Source organism: Papio anubis, chromosome 3 (assembly GCF_008728515.1).
Source record: "Papio anubis isolate 15944 chromosome 3, Panubis1.0, whole genome shotgun sequence".
NCBI classification, from domain to species: domain Eukaryota; kingdom Metazoa; phylum Chordata; class Mammalia; order Primates; family Cercopithecidae; genus Papio; species Papio anubis.
In genome coordinates, this window is record NC_044978.1 from 151,024,299 (window position 1) to 151,042,258 (window position 17,960).

The 17,960-nt window shown below is 37.1% G+C and overlaps 1 non-coding gene across 1 annotated transcript; it reads right to left on the reverse strand.

Moving 5' to 3' along the window:
• Nucleotides 1–13,438: 13,438 nt before the first annotated feature.
• LOC116274259 lies at nt 13,439–13,544 on the reverse strand. The gene has a single exon (XR_004182895.1). It is a non-coding gene; the product is annotated as a U6 spliceosomal RNA (small nuclear RNA).
• Nucleotides 13,545–17,960: the final 4,416 nt, after the last annotated feature.

A 17,960-nucleotide genomic window follows, 5' to 3' on the forward strand; every position in this document is an offset into this window, starting at 1 on the left:
GCAGAAGTCTCATTTTTATTTTTGCTAAAGGCAGAATATGTCTCTTTTATGTCTAAAACAGAGAGAATGGAAATAATTTTTCTATATAACCATTTGAATCCTGGGGAAAATATTAAAAAACTATGTTTAGGAATTCAGTGTCTCATTTTCTTAAATGTAAGTTTTATCTTAAATTTAAGTTTATTATAATAGTGGGATGTGAGATTCAAATGATTTGCTAACTTAAGAAAAATCATTTATGGTTTTACATACTTGGTGTTAAATTCCGTTTTTGAAAAAGGAATTCAGCAGACTTCACATTTTAAATAGATTATAAGGATCAAAAGAGATGTTAAATATACATAGATGAGAGCAGTGAACATAAAGATTAAAGCTTATTTTTTTGAGGTCCCAGAGGTAGTCCTTAACAGAACTACTACTTATTGAACCCAAGACTGTTGATTACCAATATTATAATTTCATTGCACTGGGTATAAGATTTATTACACCAAGTAAAAGATGTTTTTAAATTTGCAATTTTATTTTTGAGACTCTGTTTCAGCTGTGCTATTACACCTGCCATTTTCCTACAGATGCTTGAGACCATTATAGAGATAATATAAGGAAACTAAAAGTTTTTAATTTATACAAAAAATTAAGGACATAAATCAAAATAATAATTTTATTTTGTTGTAAGCGTGAAAGTACTTAAAATACCTTGTTGAAATAAAACCAGATCATTACAAGATCATACATTTGAAGGATCGACTGACCCTCGTCTACCTTCTTGCCTTTTTTCTTTTTATTACCAAGTGGTAACAAATTACACATTTTATCCTTCACCAGCTCCCAAACAGAGCTCAGGCTGTATTAGTCCATTCTAACACTGCTATATAAACTACTTGAGACTGGGTTATATATTAAGAAAAGAGGTTTAATTGACTCACAGTTCTGCAGGCTCTACAGGAAGCATGGCTCAAAGTCCTCAGGAATCTTACAATCATGGTGGAAGGCAAAGGAGAAGTAAACAGGTCTTCACATGTTGGAGAAGGAGAGAGAGAGAAGGGGGAAGTGCAACACACTTTAAAACTATCAGATCTCCTAAGAACTTACTCACTATCATGAGAAAAGGAAGAGAAAAATCCGCCCCCATGATCCAATCACCTCCCACTAGATTCCTCCTCCAACACTGGGAATTACAAATCAACATGAGATTTGGGTGGGGACACAGACCCAAACTATGTCATATACCTTTGAACATCAATCCTCCTCTCATGACTACCCATTTTTATTTTTCTTACTTTGATGATTCATTTCTAATTCTATATCCTGTATGAAAGCTTCCTTACTTCCCTAATTAAGTTGAAGCCTCTGTCTTCTAGCTCTCCATCACAGTTGTCACTAGGGCACTAAACAGGTCCCTAGACTTTGGATGGGGCAGGACCTATATCTATCATATTCATTAATTTACTGTTAATAACTCCTTAGTGCAGTTGTTGACATGTGGTAAGCATTTAATCAACATAATATACTAAATACATTCAGCATATGTTTTCACTATAATAATGTATCATAGCTGTAGATGGGTGGAACTTGGAACGACCTGTGTCAGATATTCACATTAGTTGGGACTACTCAGTAAGGTTGTTTCATCTTCATGAGCTTCAGTTTTATACATTTTTTCAATAAATAAAGGATGTAATGGTTAATAACACTTATCTGGCAATTTGTATGGAAGACTAAATAAACTAATATAAAAAGCATGCTTACATAAAGTCTGGTAGGTAGTAAGTACTCAGTAAGTATTTAATAAATGGTATTTGTTATTGCACTTGTGATATAACATTATTATGTGTTTTTAAAATTATTTTTATTGGAGGATAAATTCCTGGATAACCAGAATATAACCACCTAATATATAATAAATATTCAATAAATATTTATTGCATTAATATTTACTGATTAAGTTTGTTCAAATATTAAAAAGTAAACTATAAAATGTATGGAAATAAATTATAAAACTATAGAAGGTGAAATGTATTAATTATAGAACTGTACTCATTTGCTCCATAGGGGTCTATTTTGTTAATGCTAGAAATTTGAATATACATTTAGTGAGGTAATATATGTAATATAGTTTGTCTCTGTGTTCTTATTCAAATCTCATCTCAAACTGTATTCCCCATGTGTCAAGGGAGGGACCAGGTGGAGGTAATTGAGTCATAGAGTGGGTTCCCCCATGCTGTTCTCGTGATAGTAAGTTCTCATGAGATCTGATGGTTTTACAGAGGGCTCTTTCCCCTTTGCTCTGGCTCTCTCACCTGCCCCCAGGTAAGACATATCTGCTTTTCCTTACACCATGATTATAAGTTTCCTGATGCCTCTTCAGCCATGTGGAACTGTAAGTAATTAAACCTCTTTTCCTTATTTATCACCCTGTCTGTCTTGGGCAGTTGTTTATAGCAGTGTGAATATAGACTAATACAATGTCTAACTATGACAACGTATTAAATAAATATTTTATGGGAATGTGTGAAAAAAATAAAAACTAAGCAGGGACTTGTGGTAATGAAACAGGGATACTGATCAATTCTTCTTCACACAAAGTAAGTTTACATGTTGATGAAATTATTGAAAACAGAATTCAAGACAACAGAAAATAAGCAAAGTCAAGTAAAAATACATATTTAATCATTAATAAGGTTGTTTTATGTTAGGCAAGATTGTATTACCTTCTTTCTATTTCAATTTTCTTACTCTATTTTTCTTTCTACTGCTATTACCTGCTTCCAATTTATTACTAGGTCAAGTAATGAAAACACAGCTTTCCACTCCGGAGGTGATAGACTGAGTTAGAAGTAAGTAGCAGAATACTTGGAAAAATAAAGTGGATGATTTTGAGTAACAGAGCTTTAGAAGGACTGTACTCTTCACACATCACTTACTGGCTGCTAAAAAGTACATACATGAAAAGAACACTGGGAGTCCAGCAAAAAATTGAAAGAATGAGAAGCTTTGCAAAGTTTCTGGACCATCGTATGTGTTTCTCAACTTACACATAGCTCAGGCCTAAAGGCTTGAGGTATCAAGCATAAAATAACCTTTCCAGAAATTACTTTTCAATATGCTATGAATATGCTTAGGAAGCCATGCAAAAGTGAAAACAAAGAAGAGAAAGAAAGAAGAAAGGAAGGAAGGAAGCAAGGAAAGAAGGAAGGAAGAAAGGAAGGAAGGATGTTCTTTCCATGTTTTCCCCTCCCTCCCTTCCTCTCTGTATCTTTTATGTTTTAAAACATAAAAGGTCTTTATAGCAGTGTGAATATGGACTAATATAATGTCTAACTATTACAATGTATTAAATAAATATTTTATGGGAGTGTGTGAAAAAAATAAAAACTAAGCAGAGACTTGTGGTAATGAAACATAGGGATACTGATCAATTCTTCTTCACACAAAGTAAGTATACATGTTTATGTTTTAAAACATAAAAGATACAGAGAGGAAGGGAGGGAGGAGAAAACGTGGGAAGAACATCAGAGACGTCAGAGAATGAACACCATGAAAAAATTTTACTGTTTGATTAAAGAAAAGGTAATTGTCTACTTATAAAAGCAAAACAATAATGAAACCATAACAGGAAAACAAAACTGAAAAATCGTTTTGCAACCACAAAGTATACCATTTTTAAATGGTATAAAATCCAAGACATGGAAAGAAACAAGAATATATAAAGTTTATTAGTCCATTTTCACACTGCTACAAAGCCATACCTGAGACTGGGTAATTTATAAAGAGTTTTAATTGACTCACAGTACTGCATGGATGGGAAGGCTTCAGGAAACTTATAATCATAGCAGAAGGCAAAGGGGAAGCAAGGCATCTTCTTCTGAAGGTGACAGGAAGGAAGATGAACACAAGAGGAACTACTAATCACTTATAAAACCATCAGATCTTTTGAGAACTCATTCAATATCATGAGAACAGCATGGGGGAAACCGTCCCACTTATCCAATTACCTCCACCTGGTCTATCCATTGACACGTGGGTATTATGGGGATTATAATTCAAGATGAGTTTTGGGTGGTGACACAGCCTAACCATATCAAACATATATGCAGGGAAAAAGTCACTGGAAACTGACTCCAGGTGGGCACTGATGTTGAATTTTAGCTGACCGAGACTTCAGTGAAACTATGATAAATATGTTCAAATGAAAAAATAAAATATGTGGAAATAATTAAATGAAAATATGTTAATAATGAGTGAAAAGGCAAAAACTCTCACCAGAGAAATATAAACTATAAAAAGTAACCAAATGGGAATTCTAAAGTTAAAACATAAAATAACTCAAATAGAAAAATTACCCAATGGGCCCAAGACCATATCAGAGATGGCAGAAGAAGAAATCAGTCAACTTCAGAATAAATTAATAAAAATTGTCCAGTGTAAGAACAAGGAGGAAGAAAAGATTAATCGAAGGAAAATAAACAGAATCTCAGAGAACTGTGGGATAATAGCAAACATTCACATGTCTGAGTAATGACAATCTAAGGAGAAAAGAAAGAAAACCAGGCAGAAAAGTATCTGTGTGAATAATGGCTATAAATTTTCAATTTGGGGAAAAATAATGGCTTACAGATACAAGAAGTACAGTAAATATCTAATAAAATATAACCACATGTGAACACAGCATAACAACATTGAGAAAGAGAAAATACGCGATGCAGAAAAAGTGACTCTCTCCATTTATATATACACATATGTATATATATATAAAACAATTAATGAAATAATAGCTGATTTCTCATCAGAAATAATAGCAGCCAGAAAATAGTAAAACATCATATTTAAATATTCAACTGGCCAGGTGCGGTGGCTCATGCCTGTAATCCCAGCACTTTGGGAGACTAAGGCGGGTGAATCACAAGGTCAGGAGATTGAGACCATCCTGGCTAAAATGGTGAAACCCCGTCTCTACTAAAAAATACACAAAATTAGCCAGGCTTGGTGGCAGGCACCTGTAGTCCCAGCTACTAGGGAGGCTGAGGCAGGAGAATGGCGTGAACCCGGGAGGTGGAGCTTGCAGTGAACCAAGATTGAACCACTGCACTCCAGCCTGGGTGACAGAGCAAGACTCCGTCACGGAAAAAAAAAAAAGAAAAAAAAATTATATACATATATATATATTCAATCATAAAAACCTGTCAACCAAAAATTATTTATTGAGTATAACTGCTGAAAAATGAAAGAAAAACAAAGATATTTCTAGACAAACCACCAGAGTTTACATTCCATAAGTTTATTTCAGTCTTAGAACTGTTTAAAGTAAAATAGAAGAAACAAATATGCCTAATGATATTGTCCCATTTCATGTAAAATATTTTGAAAAATGTAGGAGAAATAAATATTCCTAATGTTATTGTGCTTAATTTTACATAAAAATAAATGTAGTGTTCTGTGCTAAAATTGTTATAATTGCAATTTCATTAATTTATAGCATATATTTTATATATATTACATTAATTTAAATCCTATCTGTTTTAGAAAACAAACATAAATAATTTTAAGCATATGCTAATAAGAAATATCCACAAGTTTCCTCCTTTTATCTAACACCCTTATCTTTGTAGATAAGTCAATTTTGTATTGTGTTTTTGAAATAATTTTATATGAATAAAAAACTTACACTTCCTTTTGCAAACATAACTTTATTAACCCTTTGTAGAAAATCAGATGAAATCTCAAAATTGTGTGATATGGTCTGGCACAAAACTCATTTTGAATTGTAGCTCCCACAATTCCCACATGTCATGGGAGGGACCCAGTGGGAGATAATTGAATCATGGAGGTGGTTCTTTCCTGTGCTGTTGTCATGATAGTGAATAACTCTCACAAGATATGATGGTTTTATAAAGGAGAGTTCCTCTGCACACGCCCTCTTGCCTGCTGCCATGAAAGATGTGAAGTTGCTCCTCATTCATCTTCACCTGTAATTGAGAGGCCTCCCCAGCCATGTGAAACTGTGAGTCAATTAAAACTCTTTCCTTTATAAACTACCCAGCCTTGGGCATGTCTTTATTAAGAGTGTGAGAACAGACTAACACGTTGTGTTTTTGAGAAAGCACAATGTCATGTTTTGGGCTCAACTGTGTCCCCAAAATTTATTTGTCAAAGTTCAAACCCCTAGAATGTGACTGTACTTGCAGATAGGTAAATGAGGTAATATGAATGGGCATTTATAAATATGACTGATGTCTTTATAAGGGGAGATCAGGATATTGGCAACAGAGACCAAGGAATGGCCACGTGAAGGAGAAGGCTGCCGTCTGCAAGCCAAAAAGAATGCCTCAAAAAAACCCAAACTCGCCCACACCTTGATCTTGGACTTCTAGTCTTCATAACTGTACAAAAATAAGTTTCGTTATTTGAGCCACACAGTCTGTAATATTTGTTATGGCAGCCCTAGCAAACTAAGTTTATTTTTCTTCTGGTTAAAGCTAATTAGTTAACACAGATGGTCATCCTAAGTACAAGTGAATTTAGGATGATGTGTGACAAATGGTGCTGCTAAATCCTCTTACTTGAGGGCTAGTTATTATTCATTTTGAGAACATGTATATAATGATTTTAATTTAGTTGCCAATATAAAAAGATGAGATTTTCTGTCTTTGCAATTTCTTCATGGATTTTCTGTGATACACATCACACTGTAGTTTAATGTTCACTCAATAATAAAATTATGTTTCCTCTTTTTACCTTTGTGAGCACTTTTTCTGGGTTAAGAAGACATTGTGTTTCTTATTACATTTCCCCCAAAGAATCAAGAAGGATTACATGGTTACATTTGCTGTTAGAAGCTTTTGTGCCTCTTTTGTCACCAAGACATGCCTAGACTAGTCCATTATTCTCAAAAGGAAGATGACAAATAGGTGGAGAAGAATCTCTGTGGCCAGGTGCACCTGCAGAAATCATCTCTTTAGCCACCCCTATTCTCCCCCGAAAGCATGAACAAGCTTGGCTAAGATCAGCAGAATCCACAGGTGTTCCTAGCCTAGATCAGCTAACATTCAGTCAACCCATGATCATAAGAAATGCACACTGTTATATACTTATGAAGTTTTGGGTTATTTCTTTTGCACCATGGCAAAATATAACAAAAGGAGGTAACAGACGAGTCAGGGTTCAAATACTATCTCTCTTCTTACTTATTGGCTATTTAATCTTCAGCAAGTTTCTTAAACTCTTGAGGTTCCTCATGTATGTCATATGCATCATATTTCATTCAAGAGCATTAAATGAGAAGAGTATGAAGTTGTTGCATACTAAGGACATAATGTGTGCCAATTGCAGCAGTAGTAAAATTATAAAAGTATTTCAGATACTATTCAGTGTTGTTTTTTTTTTTTTTTGTCAAAGAACTTTCTTTTTTGTTTGTTTGCTTTTTCATTTATTTCAGCATTTGTTTCATACACCTACTATGAAAGATATAGTTCCTACTGTGTGTCAGGCTATGTCTCATGCACTGGGAATAAATCAATAAGTAAAATAACCCCAATATCTGTTCTTATGTAGCTTATAGTTTACATAAGAATAATATGAATTGTTATAATAAAGATCATAGCTTCTAAGATTGATAACATCTAAGTATAATGGGAAAATAGTAAGATCTTATTTTTTCGTCACTTGGAAGTATGTATTACAGTTTAGTAGAAGAGATAGATCACAAACAAGAGATAATATGAACATGCATAAACAATTGCAGCAAGTATTACAAAAATAACACTTTTATAAGTGATATAAAATTTTTAACAGTGAGATAGTCTAGGGTGAAAGTATTGGAAATTTAACAAAGGAATGCTATTTTAATTAAACTAAGCATGGATAATTTCATACAGAGAAAATGGCCTTAGGGACTTTGCATATGCTAATACTTAGGAATTCACATGGTATTCTCCTCTCTGGTTAGTTATCTCTTACTCTGTGACATAGAAAATGGCAAATACTACAGACAAGGTTGGAATAGGCTATTGTTTACTAGAAATTCTCAGTGTATATTTTTAAGTAGATACATCTGAACTATGGAAATAGCAAATACTTTTGCCCTGGTGTCCAAATTATTGAGTATATTATGTCAAGACATATGGCACCCAAAGAGCTACCTAAACTTTAGTGCTATGTATTTTGTTGTTGTTGTTGTTTTGAAAGGGAGAGTGAAGGCAGGGGTAAGTCACTCTTTCCACATAGGTAACCGTGACTAAATACAACAAAAAGGAAACATAAAATGTGAAATCCCCGCTTCTTTTGAGGAAATCTATACAAGCAGGGTAGAATAGTCAAAAAAAAAAAAAAAAAAAAAAAAAGGCTGTATAGTTTAATAAGGTTCATTATGTGTGATTGAAGTATTTGGGAAAAAATCCAAAATTGTGATGTAACCTAATAATATATTTTATCTTTAAATCTCTGAAAGGATTAAAAGTTTCTCTTTTGTGAGTTTCTCTAAATCATTATTTTACTAATTTGGTTCATATTGAAGTAGTTATAGTTGGGCCATTCCCGAAGTTAATCACCTCATATAAAAATTCCTGTTTATGAAGAGCAGAGAAATGAGTTTGTAATTTAGAAGCACATGTTTAAGGTATCTAAGTCCTATTAAAAAGAGAACAATGAAATTGAAGCTATTAAAATTATGTTAAAAATGTAACTTTGTAAACAACATTAGATCTTTTTATTGAAGTTGCTTGCTTTGAACTGTATTATGGTTTCTGAGATGTGCTTTACCATTGCAAATTCAGAGATTATTTATATAATTCTTATCACATTTCAGACCTCACAAACCAGACAAAAAGTGTTACCCCTGCTATACATAGTAATCTTTAATCAATGGACTGGTATTCCAATTGCAAAATAATAAATCCGTTGCATCCTGGAACTACTATATGAGTGGTAAGAAGAAGCAGTATCCCAGATACTTCTTTGTTAATTGAGATCTGGTTTATTTAACTTTATCTTCCTCTTCATTGTTCATATTTTTTTGAATAGGTTACTCTACTTTGTAGTCTCTAAACTCCAAATACATGGACCAGGACTTAAGAGAGTGATCAAAATCATGAGTTGACAGAGGAGTAGGACTAGAGTTGAGGAAATACTGTTGATGGTGAAATTTTTCAATATTGACGCATTTATGCATGTATGCATACCATACATTAGAATAAAATGAAACATTACACTGATTCCATGTATTTATTCCAATATATGTCTAACAATTAGCATTTGAATACAAGTTGAGTATCCCTAATCTGAAAATCCAAAACCTGAAATGTTCCAATGTCTAGAACTTTGGGTGCTGATGTGATGCCCAAATAAAATGCTCACTGGAATATTTCAGATTGTGGATTTCCAATTAGGAATGCTGAACCAGAAAGTAAAATGCAAATATTCCAAAATCTTAAAAATCCAAAATTGGAAATATTTATGGTCCCAAGCATTTCAGGTAAAGAATATTCAATCTGTATTATTTCTATAAGCACAAGAAAGAAGAAAAATAAATAACATCATTATGCTATTGTCAAAGCAAAAATTGCACATGGCAAAGTTAAACAGGCTAAAAAAAATTTATTCAAGTTATTGAAGTGGCCTCGTTGTCTGGGGTGATACCTGAGGTTCATTGTCTCACAGCCACAGAAAACTAAGACACAGACACACAAAGAGTAGGTTCAGAGCGAAAGATTAATAGGTGAAAGAAGGAAAATAGGTCCCTGCAGCAGAGAGAAGGATTCCAAACAGGTTTCCTGGTTCATGGAAAAAATGCAGGGGTTTATAGATTAGATTGAGGAGGCGGGGTTGATTTATATAGGACATGAAAGATTGGTTGGACCAGGTGTGTCATTTGCTTAAGGTGCAAAAAAATAATTAGGGCTAGGTGTACCATTTGCATAGGGCACAAAAAGCAAGCTGGCCGCGCCCTCTCGACCCCCACCCCCACCAGCAATCTTTTATTATGCAGAGTAGTTCTCTACCTGGCCGGTGCATGTTGCCTGTTCCTTTACTGTACACGTGGTAACAAAGGAAAGGGAAGATGGAGCCTCTATGTTGAACACGCCTGGCCCTCAGCCCTTTTCTATTGGCACAGCTGCCAGCATTTGCCCACGCAAGCTTCTAGTTTGCTTAACCATGTTGGCGGCTTAAATTTCAGGCTATGCTTTGTTTAAAAAGAAATAATCTGGGGGCTACTTTTTGTTAAAAGGAAGGCTTTGCCAAGGACTGTCTTACCCTCACTATCTGCCTAAATAATTTCTTTCTACCTCTGCGTCACTATAACACTTGGGTGAGAGACTAAACTCAACTTCACCAAAATAAAAGGAAGAATAGTTTTTAAGCTCTAGGTGAACTAACAGGAAAGAACTGAAGAAATTACAGGGAAGGTTGATTAAGGGAATATGAGGGGCACATAGTTATTACTGAGTTTGCAAATGCTTTTGTCCCCATGAGGCCATTTGTGTTTGCTAATCAATGCCCATTTAAGTTAGGCTTCTACTCTCCCCTAAGACTGGGAGGTTGGGGTGATTCCTTCCTTAATAACAACACTTCGAAGCGATGGCTCCCAAATCTTTGAGAAAGTGCTGCGTTGTAAAACTGGCAAGAGGCTTTTAAAAAGATGTATCTCTTGGCCAAGCGTGGTGGCTCACGCCTGTCATCCCAGCACTTTGGGAGGCCGAGGCGGGCAGATCATGAGGACAGGATATTGAGACCATCCTGGCCAATATGGTGAAACCCTGTCTTTACTAAAAATACAAAAATTAGCTGGGCGTAGTGGCGTGCACCTGCAGTCCCAGCTACTCGGGAGGCGGAGGCAGGAGAATCACTTGAATCCGGGAGGCGGGGTTTGCAGTGAGCTGAGATCAGGCCACTGAACTCCAGTTCTGTCTCAAAAAACAAAAAACAAAAAACAAAAAACTGTATATCTTAAAGGGATAGAGTAAGAATTTGAAATTGTAAGTTTTCTAAAGTCAACGGACAATTGAAAGGGAAATCAGGGTCAACAGGTAAGAAAAATGTTGTCTTAAGTTTAGTTAAATTTAGGGAAACTTTAAGGCCCGTTTGATAACTATGTTTATGTGGTTTTATGAAGCTTAATAGGTTAACTTTTTTTTTTTTGTACTAGGTTCAGAGCATCTACAACTCAAGAGGTTATGACATATTATGCTGAATTTCCTACTAAGTTAATGACTATACATTTGCAAATTTCTCATGATCCCACACCTGAAAACAATATTCATTGCTCCAGGTTTTATTTGCCGTTATAAAAAACACTTACAGTTTTTCTTTCTTTTTTAAGGTATTTATTTATTTATTTTCTTTCCAACTTTTTTGTGTGTGTACTTTAAGTTCTAGGGTACATGCGCACAATGTGCAGGTTTGTTACATATGTATACATGTGCCATGTTGGTGTGCTGCCTTAAATCTGTGCCATGGTGGTTTGTCGCACAAATCATCCCATCATCTAGGTATTAAGCTCAGCATCCATTAGCTATTCTTCCTGATGCTCTCCCTGCTCCCACCCTTCAGCCCTCCAACAGTCCCCAGTGTATGTTGTTCCCCTCCGTGTCCATGTGTTCTCTTCATTTAGCTCCCACTCATAAGTGAGAACATGCAGTATTTGGTTTTCTGTTCCTATGTTAGTTTGCTGAGGATAATGGCTTCCAGCTCCATCCATGTTTCTGTAAAAGACATAATCTCTTTTTTTTTTTTTTTGAGAAGGAGTCTCACTTTGTCGCCCAGGCTGGAGAGCAGTGGCTCCATCTCGGCTCACTGCAAGCTCCGCCTCCCGGGTTCACGCCATTCTCCTGCCTCAGCCTCCCAGTAGCTGGGACTACAGGCGCCCGCTACCACGCCCGGCTAATTTTTTGTATTTTTAGTAGAGATGGGGTTTCACCGTGTTAGCCAGGATGGTCTGGGTCTCCTGACCTCGTGATCCGCCCCCCTCGGCCTCCCAAAGTGCTGGGATTACAGGCGTGAGCCACCGCGCCCGGCCAAAAGACATAATCTCATTCCTTTTTATGGCAGGAGAGTATTCCATGGTGCATATGCAGCACATTTTCTTTATCCAGTCTGTCGTTGATGGGCATTTAGGTTGATTCCATGTCTTTGCTATTGTGAATAGTGCTGCAGTAAACATACGTGTTAATGTTAATAGAATAATTTCCATTCCTTTGGGTATATATCCAGTAATGGGATTGTTGGGTCAAATGGTTTTTTTTTTTTTTTTTCTGCCTCTAGGTCTTTGAGGAATTGCCACAGTGTCTTCCACAATGGTTGAACTAATTTACACTCCCGCCAACGGTGTAAAAGTTTTGCTTTTGCTCCACAACCTTGCCAGCATCTGTTGTTTTTTGACTTTTTGATAATAGCCATTCTGAATGATGTGAGATGGTAGCTCATTGTGGTTTTGATTTGCATTTCTCTAATGATCAGAGATGTTGAGCTCTTTTTCATGTTTGTTGGCTGCATATATGCCTTCTTTTGAGAAGTGTCTATTCATGTCCCTTGCCAACGTTTTAATGGGGTTGTTTGTTTTGTTTCTTGTACATTTGTTTAAGTTTCTTGTAGATGCTGGTAGTTAGACCTTTGTCAGATAGATAGATTGCAAAAATTTTCTCCCATTTGGTAGATTTTCTATTCACTCTGATGATTGTTTCTTTTGCTGTGCACAAGCTCTTTGGTTTAATAAGATCCACTTTGCAAATTTTTGCTTTTGTTGCAATTGCTTTTGGCATTTTTGTCATGAAATTTTTGCCTGTGCCTATGTCCTGAATTGTATTACCTAGATTTTTCTCCTAGGTTTTTTATAGTTTTGGATTTTACATTTAAGTTTTTAAAATCTATCTTGAGTTGATTTTTGTATATAGTGTAAGTGGTCCAGTTTTAATTTTCTGAATATGACTAGTCAGTTCTCCCAGCATCATTTATTACACAAAGAATCCTTTCCCTATTGCTTATTTTTGTCAGGTTTGTTGAAGATTAGATGGTTGTAGGTGTGTGGTCTTATTTCTGGGTCCTCTATTCTGTTCCATTGCTCTGTGTGCCTGTTTCTGTACCTGTACCATGCTGTTTTAGATTTTAGTTACTGTAGCCTTATAGTATAGTTTGAAGTCAGGTAATGTGATGCCTATAGCTATTTTTTTTTTTTTTTTGCTTAGGATTGTCTTGGTGACTATACAAGCATACACGCTCTTTTTTGGTTCCATATGAATTTTAAAATAGTTTTCTTTTTCTAATTCTGTGAAGAATGTCAATGGTAGTTTAATGAGAATAGCATGGAATCTATAAATTGTTTTGGGCTGTATATGGCCATTTTCATGATGTCGATTCTTCCTATGCATGAAAATGGAATGATTTTCCATTTGTTTGTGTCATCTCTAATTTTTTGAGCAGTTGATTGTAGTTCTTCTTGAAGAGGTCCTAAAATATGAAATGTTTCATGAATTTTGCATCATCCTTGCACAGGTGACATGCTAATCTTCTCTATATTGTTCCAATTTTAGTATATATACTGCTGAAGTGAGCACTATACAAGATTTTCTACAAACAATGCCACATATATAGGTAGTCACAAAATTCTATCTTGCATAGCCACATTTTCAAGATAATATTATTTCTTAATCATATGCTATCTCTTTCTACACCCAATGTATTTTATTTTAGTGAAAAATATTTTAAAAATGGGACTTGAAGGCTACAGTTGTAGGACACAATTGTATTTGTTTCTTAATTTTTCAGTATGATAGTTCTTATTTGTATGTGTTTATACAGTCATGAGCAGTATAACAATCATAGACCATATAAATGATGGTGGTCCCATAAGATTACAATAGAGCTAAAAAATTCCTATCACCTAGTGATGTCCTAGCCATCTTAATGTAATTGTGCAATGCATTACTCCCATATTTGTGGTGATGTTGGTGTAAACAATCCTACTACACTGCCAATTGTACAAAAGTATAGCTTGTACAATTACATACAATATATAGCATGTAATAATGTCATGAGATCCTTGGGGTGTTGCTTTTGCAGCCAGAAACCTCTGTGGCCAGTGGTGCCTTTGCCTGAGTTTTACTAAGGCCTGTTTGGCTCATTTCATCCATTCTTCCTGGCAGGCTGTGTTCAGCTCATCCTACTGGCCTGGATGCCACACCTGCCAAGGGTGAGACAGGCGTGAAGCAAGGAGGGGTTTGTGAGTGAGCAAGTGTGGGGTCCAGCCACTGTGCATAGCCAGGCATATTGGCTTCAGTGGGGAGGGCTGCTCCAGGCACCAGCATAGGTATCAGTTCCCTGTAAGACTGTGTCTGGGCTGGGCATACCACAAGCAGCCTCCATGGCTGGCACTGGGGAATGTGGTGGCACCAAAAAGCTGGAAGATTCCAGAAATCACAGAGTCCCAAATAGGGTGTCACAACCCTGGGTCAGGGAACTACTAGGTCTGGGCTCCTCAAAGGGCCACAGCTCTTCTCTCCTTCTCTCTTCACTCCTTCTCATGACCTGCAACATGGCAAGCAAGGGGAGTGTTTCAGCCCTGTTTGTGTTATAGCTCTTTTAGCCCTGTCATTTGCTGTGTCCCAGTTCCAGGAAGAATGAGGTACACGAAAAAGTGTAGGGTGAGCAAGGCAAAGAGGTGCTTTATTGACAGAGCAGCTCAAAGGAGACCCACAGTGGGTAGTTCCTCTCCACAGGCAAGTCATCTCAATGAGTGTCCACCTCTCAGCAGAGGGGAGATCTACAGTGATTAGCTCCTCTTTACAGGTAGGTCCTCCCAACATCCCTTTAGCTCTGGGCAGATTAGGCAGAGAGGAGACCCACAGTGGGTAGGTCCTCTCCACAGGCAGGACGTCCTAACTTCTGTTCAGCTCTCAGCAGAGAGGGGTTTTATGGGCTTCAGAGAGGAGGAAGTGTGTGTGATTGGTCCATGAATAGCCATGGGTGGGCCTGGAAAAAGCACCATATGTTCTCACTCCTGTCCATGGAATTGGCAGCCTGTACCAGGCCTGAAGGTGGGGCTTCACTGGGAAACCACCCCTTTCTACCCAGGAGCCTGTCAGCCTCTTGCTGCCATCAGCGTGCCATCCACAGAGTCCAGGCTGTTCAGGCCAAGGGATGCCTGCAGATCCGTGCTGAGCCATCCTTAGTACCCCCCTCAGACTCTCTCCTGTGCTGTCAGGGCCCAAAGTCTGGAGGGGGCCAGCGCAGCAGAGAGCTGTCACATCAGCACCACCCTGAGCACAGGCACAACTGGATGGGTTGTGACAGTGTCTGAGCTGAGCCTCAACTTTGCTCCAAAATCAAAGTGGAGGACAGGAGTAAGGGGAGCCCAGGCAGCGGGGGCAGGCCCTTCTGAGCCTGCAGGGGTGGGGGACTTCCCAGAGAGCACAGGGATGCCCAGATCTGCAGCTATGGCTGGGCAGCTGCATCTGCACCCAGGAGCGCAAGGCACCCACCCCTCCAACTTGGAAGCAGGCAAAGTTTCTCCCTGTTCCCAGCTCTTGCTGGCTCTGTGGAGCACACAGCCCTGGCCACGCCTCCTTCACTGCAGCCAGTGTCATGGGAGTGTCCACTGCAGATGGGCCGCTGCTTCCATCAATACTGATAATAATTGACTATGTTACTGGTTTATGTATTTACTATATTATACTTTTCATCATCATTGTTAAGTGTATGGTTTCTACCTATAAAAAAGTTTACTGTAAAAATAGTTTGCTGTGTTATGTTGGCAGCAGCCGCATACATCTCATTTATGGTGTAACTTGATTGCTTCATTTTCTCTTGTGCTTGGTTTAATCTTGTGTTGTTTTGTTCATCATGATCCACAGGCATACAAAATCCACGTGTAATGTTGTCAATAGGTGAGTGTTGTCAATAAGTGATTGGGTAACAAAATTAAAAGTGATTAGGGACTACAAAAGTGGAAAGTCAGGGGTGGTTATTGCTCATCAGTCTCATCTTGTCACAGCTTCAATTATGAAGAACAAGAACAAAGTGATAGAAGGTGTTTAAGAATCTGCTTGATCAAGTCAGGAGTTCTAGAGCAGCCTGACCAACATGGTGAAACCCCTTCTCTACTAAAAGTACAAAAATTAGCCAGGCATGGTGGTGCATGCCTGTAATCTCAGCTACTCAGGAGTCCGAGGCAGGAGAATTGCTTGAACCTGGGAGGTGGAGGTTGCAGCGAGCAGAGATCGAGCCACTGCACTCCAGCCTGGACAACAGGGCAAGACTTTGTCTCAAAAAAGAAAAAAACCAAAAAAACAAAAAAACAAAAAACCAGAATCTGCTTGATTGTAGGCAAAGAAACTTACAAAACTTTGAGAATGATTTAGGTTAGATATGGAGAAACTTCTCATGACTTGGATTTAAAAGCAGACACAGAAGTGTATGCTTTTCAGTATTGTGACAATCACAGCCAATGCAAAAAGTTTGTTTGCAACAGTGAAATGAAAGATTGAACCTATTTCACAGGTTCTAGCTTGGATGCAAGCTTACTTATATGTATTCTTTCAAATTTTATTATTAGTATCTTATTTATTTGAGATAGGTTCTCACTCTGTCCTCCAGGCTGGATTACAGTGTCACACACATGACTCCCTGCAGCCTTGAGCTCCTGGGACCAAGTGATCCTCCCACCTCAGGCTCCCAATATTCTTGATTCTGGTTTTTTTGGATTTCTCTTGCTATCTCTCCAGCTAACAATGTAGTTGAAAATAATTGTTAATATATATCTTATGAAGCATGTTCAAATATAAGATAAGTGTTATCCTAGAACTTATCTTCAGATATCTGGTCTATCATATTTTCAGAAACTGATAACTTGTTTTTATGTAAAACAGTGTTCTATTTTACTAGGACCAGAATATTTCACTCACTCGATTATATTTCTGGTCCTAAGAACCAATTAATGGAATCAAAACTGATTTGGAAACATAAATTGATTTATGAGTCTGATTTATGCCATGCCAATTCGGATTTCTTAAATATAGAGTCTGTGGATTTTCTTCTCCTTCAAATAATATAGATTATTCTAGCTGTTCATGTTAGAAAGCCCTAAGTAATCTAATATATTAAAATATTTTATTGTGTTATATTCCACCCCTAGATAACACAAAAAGTGTAACTAGGAGATAGTAAAACTATGGTATTTCCACTAGTTAATGAAAATTATTGGCATAAAGGTCTTTTCTAGGTTACTGTTTTATCTCTAACATTTAACTCAGAATAAATCCAAATTCAGAGCTAAGCTTTTATTTTTAGAGCAAAATATCTTTTTAAAAATGTACTACATTACTTTTCCCAACTTTAAAATATACCTTTTTGAAAGAATGTTATAGAGGAGCTCTTAAACGTAATGATACCAAAAAGTGGCAAATACCTTGTAATGCAAACAAAATAACAAATTTGATCTATCATTCAATCAAGTTAAATGTTTTCTCTATGCAAATATTATCAAATTTTAATTATTTAAAGAGATAATCGAAATATGCAGTCAAGATGTAGGAGAAATGTATTATTGAGGTGTGTTGGGCAGTTAGTTAATAAAAAAATCATATATTATCTGAATAATGTGATTTGGGGATTTTTTTTTTTTTTTTTTTTTTTGAGTCGGAGTCTCGCTCTGTGGCCCAGGCTGGAGTGCAGTGGCCGGATCTCAGCTCACTGCAAGCTCCGCCTCCCAGGTTCACGCCATTCTCCTGCCTCAGCCTCCCGAGGAGCTGGGACTACAGGCGCCTGCCACCTCGCCCGGCTAGTTTTTTGTATTTTTTAGGAGAGACGGGGTTTCACCGTGTTAGCCAGGATGGTCTCGATCTCCTGACCTCGTGATCCACCCGTTTCGGCCTCCCAAAGTGCTGGGATTACAGGCTTGAGCCACCGCGCCCCGCGATTTGGGGATTTTTAAAGTTTTTTTAAAAATTGCAATTTGTGGGGTTTTGGTATTATTC